The sequence below is a fragment of the Cupressus sempervirens genome, chromosome 11, assembly GCF_028749045.1.
Source record: "Cupressus sempervirens isolate cs-2001-9-10 chromosome 11, ASM2874904v1, whole genome shotgun sequence".
NCBI lineage: Eukaryota > Viridiplantae > Streptophyta > Pinopsida > Cupressales > Cupressaceae > Cupressus > Cupressus sempervirens.
The window spans coordinates 611,634,483-611,647,868 of NC_143128.1; the positions used below are offsets into that span (position 1 = coordinate 611,634,483).

Genomic DNA, 13,386 nt, shown 5'->3' on the forward strand with positions numbered 1-13,386 from the left:
TGTAAACAAAGAGTACAAAGCATTGATAGCTGATGGATATCTAAATAGATGTGACAATGTGAGCGTAAGAAAAAGTATAATTGCTACCATTGGGATTGAATCTACTTTCTCTTTTGAACACGATTGGAGGAGGTTTGTTTCCATGAACGTCCAGATGGAATGCAAAATCAATTGGTTTTACAATGTTATAGTCACATTTAAGAAAATTTATCTTGGAACAAAATCATTTTCACACTTGTATTCTTATTAAAATTTGTAAAGTATTTCTATTTACATTGTTAATCCTTCACAATAAAAGCAAATATAAGGTACAATAGATTTGATGATTTTAGTTTTATTATGGGGTGCTAATTATAGTTATCTTGATTAGTAATTTTTATAAGGGAAGGGTTATGTTCTAATGATTGGTTATCGAACTTTTTAATTGTTTGTTTCCAAGGAACTAAAAGGTTAGAACAATAATTAGAAGCAATCAAATTGTAAACAAAAAAATAAAAAAATTTAAATTAAATTAAATGTACCATTTAAGATTTGTATAGGAAGAAGTTAGCTATAATGACTACTACTTCTTTTATATTATTTATGATGTTCAAAGTACAATTTGTATAATAGAAAATATAATGATGGGTTGGATATAAGTGATCAAACCCATCTAGAAGCACCTATATTGTAAACATTAATACATGTACTGAATTGAATGGAAATTAATTTATGCAAGTGGAAAAATTAATGATGGTTGAGCCTATTATACTATTAAATGACCGAAAACATAAGTGTTAAGAATCATAAGACAATTTCTACAAGTAGTCTGGTAAAATAATGTGATTCATATTATCCCAACACCTTTTCCCATATCAAATTCAGTGAGATAACAAACAATCAAATTGTAATTGCTTGAATTATAAGACTAAACACTTAGATTTTAATTTCTTGTACTTTTTTTTAGAGTACAAATATTGCTCAATTAATTGTTAAAATACTTATAAATAAAAGGTAGTTGGAAGTAACACAAAGAATCTACTTATTATTAACTAATTAGAAAAATATATCAATTAATATTAAAAACTTCAAAATATTCCACGTTTCTTTTCTAAAAAATTAATAATTTTTTATAAAAATTTATATAGAAATAAAAAATGTAATCATATTCATTATTTAAAAAATTAAGATTTTTTAATTATGATCAATTAATTATAAATGATAGTATTAAAAATTATATTTTATTATTTTCTCAATAAATAAAATAATAAGCGAAAAGAAATGATAATAATGGCATGAGAAAAGGTGTATATTCATGAAAAACATAAAAATCTATATAATTTAATTTAATATTTTTTGATTTATGGACACCATAATAGGAAAGTTATTGAAATTCAGTATCATAAGGATTTGTCTCGCATAGTTTAGTATTATCATTACACTACAAAAAGTCACGAAATTATCTTGGGCCCAAATCGGTTATTGATGTATCATTGATAGATGCGTAAGCCAAATGAGCAGTAGATAGAGTAGATGAAGTTGTGCTTGCAGATGTTGATGTTGATGCATGTCATGGAACATTATCTTGTGTAATGTTGAGATAAGAAAGTTTTGTAGGATTTGGTAAGTTGGTGATAGAAGCATTGGAAAGCATTGCATATACATTTACCATTGGTGGGCGAAGCACTGGATCTACTTGTGTACATAAAAGGCCCATGTGAATGCATCTACCAATTTGTTCATTGGGGTAACAATTTAAGATGGATTTATCAATTATTTCAATGATATTTCCTTCCTTGTAATATCTCCATACCTACATAATAATCACATAAGAATTCACATATATAAAATAAACTATATTTTCCTAACTTAGGTTTACCTTACCCATTCCAAGAGAATTTGAAATTCCACAAATAATCTACTATCATTGTTCTTTCTTCCGCAAATGATTTCTAAAATTACAACACCAAAACTCTATACATCAGCTTTGGCAGATAGTTGACGATTAAAAGTATACTCTGGTGCCATATGGCCCCTGCATAATTGAGAACAATTATCAAATTAACATGTTGTTGAAGGAGAAAAAAACTAATAATTTTTTTTTTTAAAGATTGATTGTGTGACAGTTTTTGGTATCAATTTTTGAAATCTTACTTTATAATATGTCATTAGCTCTAAGAAAAGGAAAATGATCTTCTTTATAGATATTTAGTATAATCTTGATGATAAGAATAGTCATACAATAGATCTCAAAAACAATTATATTTTTATAAAAATTTGATAAACTTAACTAAACTATTATGTTGAAGTAAAAAAATTTAAATTCTTACAATGTGCCTGCAACCATTGTATTGACATGAGTCTCCTCTAAATTAAACAACCTTGCTAGACTGAAATTTGAAATCTTTGGTTGCATATTTTTGTCAAGCAAAATATTGCTCGCTTTGATATCATGATCTGCAATTGAGAATCTTGGTGTAAATAAAGAAGCCCACGTGCTACACCAAGTATGATATTCAAATGCTTTGGCCAGTCAAGTTCTTAGCTCCACTGAGGATCTATATCCATAACCCATAATAAGTGACTCTTAACTAAAAAAAAAAAATATTATATGATAAGTGTTTAATATTTAGCAGAAATCAACTTACAAAATAGTATTTTGTCAAGGCTCTTGTTAGGAAAGAACTCATAAACAAGAAAACATTCTACTCCCTTTGCACAATATCCAAGCAGATTCACAAGATTACGATGTTGAATTTTTGCCACCAACTTAACCTCATTTAAAAATTGCTTCTTCCCTTGCGATGATTGTATGGATAGCCTCTTTATTGCTATTTTCTTTCCATTAGGCATGGTGCCCTGACATAAAAGAAAACACTTCAATACTAAACTTCTGTCACACTGTAAACATTTAAGGAACGTAGAACTCTTAGTTGAGAAAAATATGCTTTAAAATTTCTTATAATGGAGGAAAAAGATCACTGAGAATAAAATGATGATGTTCAAGCTAAAGACAATGGTTTTGAGGAAAGACTAAGTCTAAAAAGTAAGTCACTTCTGATTATTTAATAATTTATTCTAAGAATCAAAGTGTTATTTTATGATGTTTAGTTTTTCTAGTTAAAGACTACTAGTACATATAAATTGGTCTTCTTTAAACAGCATACACCAAACATAAAATTAAATTAAAAAGTATATTAACTTTGAATATTTAACAATTTTATCTTTAAATATAATGTTTAAACATTCTAAAAAATTACATTTATTAACATTTAAAATAATACAAATGCTAAGTACCCACACAAAGCTTTGCACTTTGAAAAAGAAAAGACCCACATCAATTGATCTTTGATCATGACATCAAAAAGTTGTTTATGTGTTCAATCCAAAATAATATAGATTCAATTGTGTGTTATTCTCTTGTGGGAGATAGTCAAGAATATGATATTGCTATTAACTTCTGTGAAACTTTTTCTATTCAAGCTGTTAAAAATAATGACTCGCCTAAAGTTTATGGGTTGCCACCTGAAAGTTTGAAAAAACTATAAATAATTATTCGAGAAGCAATGATATTGTCCAAATATAATTGGAGATTATCCCCAAGGGTTTACTCTCAAACAATATTAACAATGGAATTATTAAATGACATACTAAGGACTAAGATAAAACCTTGGTAACAAATTTAAAGCACATTGGATTGCTCAATTATTCGTACAAGATTCAAGTAAAAAATTCTTCCTCAGAAACTTGTCAACAATATTTGAGCTGTTATGGACAGTATTTACACAGGATTCATTGAGAGTGGATGTATCTTAGAGAACTCATTACAAGTTGGAGACGCTAACGTATGGGAAAGAGTATTAGATCAAAAAATTTGGGTTACCCCTCATTTAATTTAGATCAGTAATTTTGGGATGTTTCAGGGGCCTTAGATTCCCTCAAATGTATGTATTGGGGATTGAAGAAAGATTGTTTGAAGATATTGTGGCTCAAGTGAATACAAATGGTTCTTTAACTAACCACCCACTTTGATCTCTAGATATCTATTAGGCAAAGTTATAATCCAGCCCCTACAATCCTTATAATTACATCTAATATAACAGAGCATGAATTCTACTGTGAAAGGGGTGACACAACATAATAAGGATAACTGTTCAATTCACTAATGCCCTAGCTCTTTTTGTACACTTTTGAAAGATTACATTGGAAATTTATTTAAAAACTTACTATGTTTTGCAAAGCAATCAAATACTAAGCTCTCAACTACAAAATAATTTATGAGATTAGCTAGGTAAAATCTTCTCCAAAGTGGGTTAACAAATATAATTTTTAAAGGGTAGCCCCTAAAAAATAGGTTAGCAAATATACTAACTAAATTTCTACTTACTGATGAACACCAGGCCAGGGAACTCAAAATCACATTACAACGGTAGAGACTATCTTTGACAGAAAAAAAACCTATTAAATAATCAACAGATACGCCAACTCTCTCGTAGAAAAGGATTATCAGTGTATAAGTTCCTCCCATTTCCCAAATGATTGGCTAGAAAATCAAAACCATTTATCTCTCTTTATAATTGATTAAAAGTAACATGTCTGAGTATATCTTTCGAGGATGAATTTTGTAAAACATCTGATTTAGAGTTGTATAACAACTTATGGCTTTGGATTTGGAATAACTAGAATTTATGCTCTATTCTTCCAGGATGCTTGGGTGGTCTCTATCATTATCTTCTATTTCTAATTAACTATTTTTTCTTTGTTTTATATTTAATTTAATCTTTGTAGTTGCTTTCCTCACTTTTATTTTGTTTGAAAAATAGAACCATCCAACAATAGGTGGTGGATGGAGTGCAGATAAAGAAATAAATACAGAGATATATAATATATTTAGTCTTACAAAAGCATTGGAAACCTCACATCTACTCATGATCCACAATGATCAGGCATAGATCTAATGGTTAAATGCTTACATACTTACAAACTTTAAGAAACTTCTAGAAAATACCTGTCATAGGTGATTTATATTTTTTAAAAGCCTACATAAAATAAAGTTCTAGCTTTATTTGGTCAAAGTTATTTAACGTATGGAGAATATTCTAATACTTAGAGAGTAGCTAATACAGATTGGAATAAATAATTTTACAAATAAATGGAAAACAATGAGTCCACATAATAATTTTTTATTATATGTTAAAACTCAGAGCTATGGACTCTATAAAAATCAAAAGACTTTAACTGAGGTTGGGTGGTTTCTCTGAGGTCTATTTTTTATTCTTTCTGATTGACTATGTGCCTCTTGTGTTATATTTATTATAATTTTCTACTGACTTTTCTGACATTTTTCTCAAATAAAAAATAAAATCATGGACTAGATCATTATTGACGTTTGTGAATAGCACACCCCAGATAATATTTGAACAAATAGATAGAAATAATAAGAGTAGATATAATAACTTATATTTATATGTTAAAATTTTAGATTATAGACAAATTCTTAATAAAAATTAGAAGGAATTTTAATAAAATAAAATATTTGAACAAATTTATTTGAAACAATGACAGTACAAAAAAGTATTTGTAATTATTTGAAAAAATCTAAAACTTAGTCTATGTGTATTCTCAAAATCAAAACAATCAATAAAATTATTTCAGATTAGGGTAACTATGAAAAACATTTGTACTTGGGAAAAATCTAAAACTGCATGCAGATTAGAATAAAAGATAAAATATTACAGTTACATAAAATTTCTATTTATTTCATTTTTTATCTATTTTATAATGTGGAGAACAGTTTACAGATCTCTCAAAGCCAAATCAATACACAATAAAAATAAAATATTTGAATTATGTAACTTAACTATTAATTTATTCTTTTTTTTTTTTTCTTTGGAAAAATCTGAAGTTGTATAGAAATTTGTCATCAAAATCAAATTAAAAACAGACCTACACAAGAATTCTAGTTTTATGAATAAAGACCAACTACCAAAATTGAAACTTCCAAAAAAAGAAACCAGTTCAACTCTTGATTATCATATTTTTATTGTTGTTAAAATAATGATCTTACCTTATATACAGAACCAAAGCCTCCCTCTCCAAGCTTGTTATCTTCATGGATGTTGAGAGTTGCAGTCTTGATATTTTCCAAATTAAAGATTATCTCAGGCTCCTCGCCAATCTCTGAATCTAGTTCACCATCTAGATTCCCTGGATAAGAAGAAAACTAACAACTTTTAATAAATATCTCTGATCCAAATGCAATATAAGAAAGGGAAAATAACAAATTTTCATCTAAATGGAAATGATATGTTAGTCACAACAATTTGAAGATAACGAAGAGAAATATTGTTTATAAAAACGTATTCAAAAAATTCAATTAAATATTCCTGCATATGTACCTTTCCTTAAGATGGCTGGCTTCCATAATGCGCCGGGCTTGAGTTTTCTTTGGATTGCAAAGATGCATAACAGTAACATGACCAACAAGCCGCCTGAAATACCCACGGCCATACCGATATTATTTGATGAATTCTCTGCACAGAAGATAAATCTGAGCGGTCAGTACTCAAGGAAAATATAGGGAACGTTAAGTTCACAAAGCACAATATTAAACCCTAATCTGGTCATTTGATACTGGTCATTTAAAGGTTATCAAGAAACAATAAAAGTGCACTAGAAACAGCAGCCATAACACTTCTCTACTAATTAAATATTAAAGTCACTTTCATTGTTGTAGAATTCGATAGATTGCGATAAAGAATGAAATTAACTTGTAAGATAATGGAGAAGCATATTACTAGTCGGCGGCGGTGACGGTGGTGGAGAAAGCGGTTGAACGGGAGACGGTGGCGGTGGAGGGGCGGGATGAAAGAAGGAATACGTTTCGAAACGAGCAATGCAACTTCCGCACCAGCCAACTCCTCCCTGAAAAGGTCCATCGGCGCTGAACGTCGCATCCAACAGCTGACGAATTGCGTATTTCAAGCATGTATTGCAGTCGTCAACAGAAGTTAAATCCATCCAACACTGCAGCAGGCCGTTTATCGTATAAAATGTAGTGGTGGGTTTTGATCCAGAAGAGTATCGTGTTGGGGATTGGATAGCATTTTCAGATAGATTGCTGAAAATCTCCTTAACGGCTGCCTTGAACTCCTCAGGCTCATCTGTAACCTTCGCTGTATTATAAACAACTTGTGTATTGGTATCTAGTTCTCCGATGAAGGAATAGTTCTCATAGCGTACGAAGCATTTTTCTAGCATAGATCTATCGCTGCGTACATTTTTACAAGCACTGAGCATGGAGCTGTTTGCTTCTTGTGAACAGCTCAGGCATTCTTCCGCAGTTGCGTCTCCCCTACATTGGAGGAGACCATAAACTGTGTCTGGACTTTGGCCATAGGATGAGGTATTGAAACCATTTGATGATGATGTATTGTCCACAAGATTATCAAGAACTATTTCAAGATTATTCTGGAATTCAGTGCTTGCGTTATTCTTGCCGCAGTTCTGCGCTGCACTGCAAAAAATATATGATAACAGAACAACACAGACCAACTTTGGATACTTCGCATTATAGGCGGTCTGCATTTTGTCTCCCCCTTAACAATTCTTTCACAAACAGGGCTATTTAATTTAATGCGAATGCGATGAGTCGTTGATTCATTCAATTCTTAAGAATGGGGGAGATGCATTTGCCTTTTCAACCACGCAAAAATTAGGTGTCTTATCTACATTTCGAAAAGCTAAATTAATTATGACCACAAAAAATTATTTTAGTCAAGCTTTGAAATGTCTCTATAGAGAAAAGCTGCAAGCGGGGCGTTGAAAAGTAGTCTAGTTAAGAAGTATGCCTGCACTGTAATGAAGGATATATATTGAAATTATGACCTTGAAAAATGCCGTGATCACACCTGACGGATGTAAAACAGGTCTTCATTCATAGTTTAGCAACCGTTCAACAGGAGTTGCGGAAGAAATGTAGCCTCAGATTTAATCAAGTTTGTAAAACAAGTCACATTGAAAAATAATTAACGGTAGCACTCTTTCATTCCTACAGTCTTTCTAACACCCTTTTATGTTAGTGCGAGTCCCCTCCGTAGGAAGCATTCTTGCCACGCCAAAATCTAATGTCTTTGGTTCCAGGTTAGGATTAACAAAAATATTAATTTCTTTACAACGTTCCAACTTTCCAACTAATGAATTGTAGTTGAGAATTCTCATTTTGAGATATTTCCATGGACGTGGTAATTGAGGTCTTTATTTTCACCCTTTTCAAAATTTTAATATGAAATGGTAATTTATTTTAGGTATATACAAGGTATATAGAGAAAATGTAAGGGAACTGGTCATAATTAAGAGACATTTATATTTGTGTAGTTAATGTGACATGAACAGTACTGTAAAAAAATGTTAAATTAATAATTATGAACATTATATTAAAAACTCTTGTAGCAAACTATTAAAATGTGTTCATGTATTAAATCATTTCTCTTACAATATCTATAAGAGTGAACCGATCAAGTAAAATAACTTAAATAAAAAAAAAGTTTTATCACACTTCTTTTAAATATAAAGGGAAGAGTATTTTGTGATATAAGTTGTTGCAAATTTTTGATATTTTTGAAATTTTGTATAGAAACCAAATAAGAGTTATGTTATGATCATAAGAATAGAAGAATTAATGCATGCCCAAGTGTTTTTGACACTCATGTCAAAGGAGAAGTTTATTGATCTTAGATTGGTTTTGACAAGCGAGTGTCTATATACTTAAGTCATTTATCTAGTTCATGTTGAACAAGTATTATATGCCGAGCACAACATGTATAAGTTAGAGCACGTCGAATCAATAGTGAGTGTCGAGTCACTCATATTTTGATCACTCAAGTGCCAAGCAGAAAGTATATGCCGAATGATTTAGGATTCAACCAAGTAGTGCATGTTGAGTCATTCAAATGTCGAGTAATAGAGTTTTGCCATAGTTGTTTGTATTGGCACAAAGTACTATGCAAACCATTTTTGAGCCGACTTATAGATTGAATTATGATATTTTGGTGATAAAGACGAATCTTATGTTGGAATTTCTATGAATTACATGCATCCAATTAGGTAGATGGAAGGTTTAAGTGGCAATATGGGTGAATTATAGTTGTTGATTCATACCTAAACCTAAGTCACCGAGGTCTTTTAAAAGAGGATAGACCCTAAGCTTCTAATGAGTGTGAAATGGAATGTATGAATGATAAAGGAGAGTTTTGCATGCACAAACTAGGGCATTCATGGTGACCAAGGTATTATGATCTAAAATTTCATTGTAGAATCAATTAAAGGAGAAGTGAAGAAGGAAATATTGAATACCAGAGAGACATTTTATCCTGAAGGATCAAGAATACATCAGTTTAGAGGTGATCTATCATCAAGAAATAATGTGCTAACTATAGGATCAATGCTGAGACATTATAATAGGTGAATCAGTTAAATCTCTTAATAGAGTAGTCCTAATAGGTTATATTTAAATCCTCTAACAAGGTGCTTACTTTATTGTGAGTTGAAGTCCTTTAACAAGGCACACTTTTAACAGGGTGTTCAAATCATTTGCCAGTGTAAGACCTAAGAGACTTTGTAAGCCTTTAACAGGGCAGAGCTTTCAAAGGGTAGATCATGTTTCATCATCAAACATTGTAATCTTCATTGGATACACTTTATTACTGAAGTAGGGAAGATTTGTGGGTGTCATCCCCACCCCAGTTTTACCTTCCCATTGGAGGGTTTTTTGCTAATCATATATGATGTCATATATGTGTGAATCCTTATTTGTTTACATACTTTAGATATACATGCTTTACATGATATTTCAATTTACTTATTGAATGTATGAGATGGATGTGTGGTGAATGTTTTATGGGTCAAAGTTTAAAGCATTTATTCACTCCCTTGAGAGGTTTACCTTTTCTATTGTAATTCCAACATGAATCACTGACAAGGTGGCATAATGGTGAGAAATGTTTGGTCCACATAGTAGGATATAATGGTTAAACCTTAGTTGACCAATGGTTATGATCGAGTTGGAAGTTTACGGCAGCAAAAGCAGTTCCTTGAATGATGAATTTGATCTTTCAAACTCCTATAACTACTCTCATCAATCCCTAGGCTTGATAAATGCAAAAGAAATACTTCATTGTTATTTGTTGATCCATTCATTAAGTCAAATATTAAAGGACTATTTCTCCTAGCCTCTCACAGATTTTTTTTGTGAGGAAGTGATCCTTTCATGCATGGATTTATGCAATAGTAAGATCTTTCAAGATTTTGTAGTGATTATTCCATAGATACTTGATTATAGTGGTTGATTTTTGTCTTATGAAGGAAGTCATCCAAGTTATGTTGGCACTATAAAGGAAAATATTATATAGTTTCTAGTGGTTGGATCTTCTATGTTTTCTCTAGTACTACTTTGGTTTGGTACTTTAATATTCCCTTTTTCCTTTGAGTTATATGACGTTCAACCTTATCTCTTTCAACCATCATCATTCTGTTTAAGCTTGTTTACATCTCTTCAACATGTTCTACATATCTATAATCTACATTCTCTATATCTCTTTGGCCTATGCATGATAAAAAGTGAAGCATTTTCCTTGTGTCATCCATCTGGTTGTTTGATTTTTGTATAGTTTATAGATTAAAGCAAAGTTTTAATCCGTATATCTTTGGACTGTCATAATAATAACACTATGCATGTATGGGCAGAGACTAGTTTGTATACCCTATTTTGGTGCATCACCTCTTTAGAATAGATTAGGTAGTTTCTTTCATGTATTCCTTCTACCTTTTCTCTACAAGAATAGTTTAAGTTCATCCTAATAGTACAGGAAGGTGACCTTCTTTGGAGACTCAACCTCATAGTTCAAGTCCCACAACTTGGGGGTTGTTTACATGTTTCATAGGTTGTCCTTAGGTATGACTTTACACAAGGGTGCAAAATTTTGTGACAACATTTTCCAATGCAGTCTCTTCTCTTAGGTTACTGAATGAATCAAATGCCCTAGACTCCTTGTCTTCCTTAGGTTCTCACACATGACAACCCTTTCTTCTAACCAGCCATCTCTATAAATAGAGAATTAAGATATTTTGTCATTCAACCTCCATCATCCATTTTAGAGTTAGGTTAGATTAGGTAGGATTCAATAAATCTACCCATCATTTCATTTTATTCCCTTCTAGGAACTTCTCCTTCAATTCTCTTTGAATTCTCCTTAAAATGGTTAACTATAAATTTTGGGCCACCAACTCATCAATCTTACCATCCACATGATTAACACAATCCACAAAATCAAACTTGTCATCTTAGATTCATCAAATTCTCAATATTTCTCATAGTGCTCATACTTGGAATTAATTGGCTTCTGATGCTCAACACATATTATGTTTCTTGACATCCACTTTCAAAACACTTATTTCTAATAAAAGTTTGATGGTTCTTGACATCAACTAAACTTTACTTAGCTTAAACTAAAATTGACTTTTCTTGGCTCTAATTGATTTTTTTATTGGCTTGCACTAAATTTTCTTGGCACCTATTGTCCACTTAGACAAGCTTGCTAGAAAAACTTTGTTTAACTTTTTCTTCTAAACTTACACAACATAACCAACCTTTGCAACCTTAGGTAAATTATCAATGTACTATAATATCACTTTCTTAACTGATTATTGTACTCCTTTTCATATCATAGCTCAAGCTTTTCTCTAGGTACTATTGTTACCTCATTCATTCAAATCCTCTTCATCAATCAAAAAAAATGAGAGTACTAACTGGTTAGAATAATATCCTAGTAACACAAGTATTGGACACCCTCAAGCAATGATCCATTTTTGAAATTCATCATGTTTCTACTTAGAATATCATGCTAGACTCATTTAATGTATCAGTTTGGGAACGTGAACTTGAGATAGTGACTACAAAGTGTATGCTTTAGTTCTTCTCAATAGTCATCACTACTAAGGTAAAAGTAGTTGCTACATGAAACTTATACTAAAAACTAAAATTACAGATTAATTCTCATCTTGAAGGAAAAACATAATAGACAATAAATAATGCTCTGGAAATAAACCTATGTTTTAGGATATAGTCAATGGTTCTGCTACTAATGGATGCAAGAACAACAATACTTTATAACTCAAAGAAAAATTAACTTAATTCGACACAAGCATGAACAAGGAGTTCACCTCTCATGTTGGCCCCCACAAAAGTATGAATGAATTATAACTCAAAGATTGAAGTGAAAAAATATCATATATTCATTCAATAAAACATGGACGCAATATATAATATCAATAATGTTTTACTCTACTGCTTGCTTACAACATGAATTTCTCAGAACATTTAACTCGCCTAGAAACATAAGTTCCATCTTATTTAAAGAAAAATAGGAAAAATAGAATGCCTACAAACTAGGTCTTCCATTACATAACATAACAAATTTTAGTTTGAAGAGTGATAGCATCATTTATGCAAGACAATAAGCCACATTCAATGCTTTAGAAATATAGGAATCCTCGACAACTAGATTGTCTTGGACTAAATCAACAACTGCAAAGTGATGGAAGGAGTGGAGCTATAATGAACTCTAAAATAGTCACCTAGCTTGAAAGACCCACTCATTCTTTAGTCTGTGCTCCTTGCTTAACTTATTCTTCCTATAAAAGGTTAACACAACAAAATCCAAAATATGAATGCAAGGCATAGATCATAATAAGTTTTCCCTATTTTAATGTAGCCTTGTCACACAACTACAAGAGGTCTACGCATTAAAGCTAGAGAAGAAATATACCACATTTACCATGAAATTAATTAATCTAGATATATATTTAGTATTTCCTTTAAGTTTTATAAGCATCAAATATACATATAGTTAAAACTTATAAACATAAAAGACTGTATCATGTTTATGAAAATAATATAAGATTTTCAAGTTTGTATTTAGAAAATCATTATAAAAAAATCCTATAAACTTGACTCATCATTCCCCCCAACTTACCCATTTGCTAGTCCCACAAAAAGAAATTCTTTAATCTAGCTATCATCCTATTGTTAGCAGCTACCCTTGTCCAAATCCTCCCTCTACAAAACTCCAATAGAACCCTTTTATTTTCCCATGTTTCTTCCACCTATCCATTTCTGCTTGCATGTTAAAACTATCTAGATTTTATGAATTTGAAAGTAATGGAGACATTAACAATAGAGGGTGAAAGGTTAATGGAATTCAAACTCTCTCTCTCTCTCTCTCTCTCTCTCTCTCTCTCTCTTCTCAAAGAAATGTATGAAGGAATGCACTAGGTTGCCATAGAAAAATTGAGAGGTGAATGTCGTTCTCTCTTTCTTATCTCCCCAGATAAACAATTCTAGTGCCAATG

General features: G+C 31.1%; 1 pseudogene across 1 annotated transcript; it reads right to left on the bottom strand.

Moving 5' to 3' along the window:
* Positions 1-1,377: 1,377 nt before the first annotated feature.
* On the bottom strand, positions 1,378-7,630 carry LOC149531170 (cysteine-rich receptor-like protein kinase 10; annotated as a pseudogene). Its single transcript, XR_016358657.1, has 7 exons — positions 6,777-7,630; positions 6,378-6,512; positions 6,047-6,186; positions 2,628-2,838; positions 2,310-2,537; positions 1,864-2,014; positions 1,378-1,792 (listed from the first exon to the last, which is right to left on the bottom strand). The product of XR_016358657.1 is annotated as a cysteine-rich receptor-like protein kinase 10 (transcript).
* Positions 7,631-13,386: the final 5,756 nt, after the last annotated feature.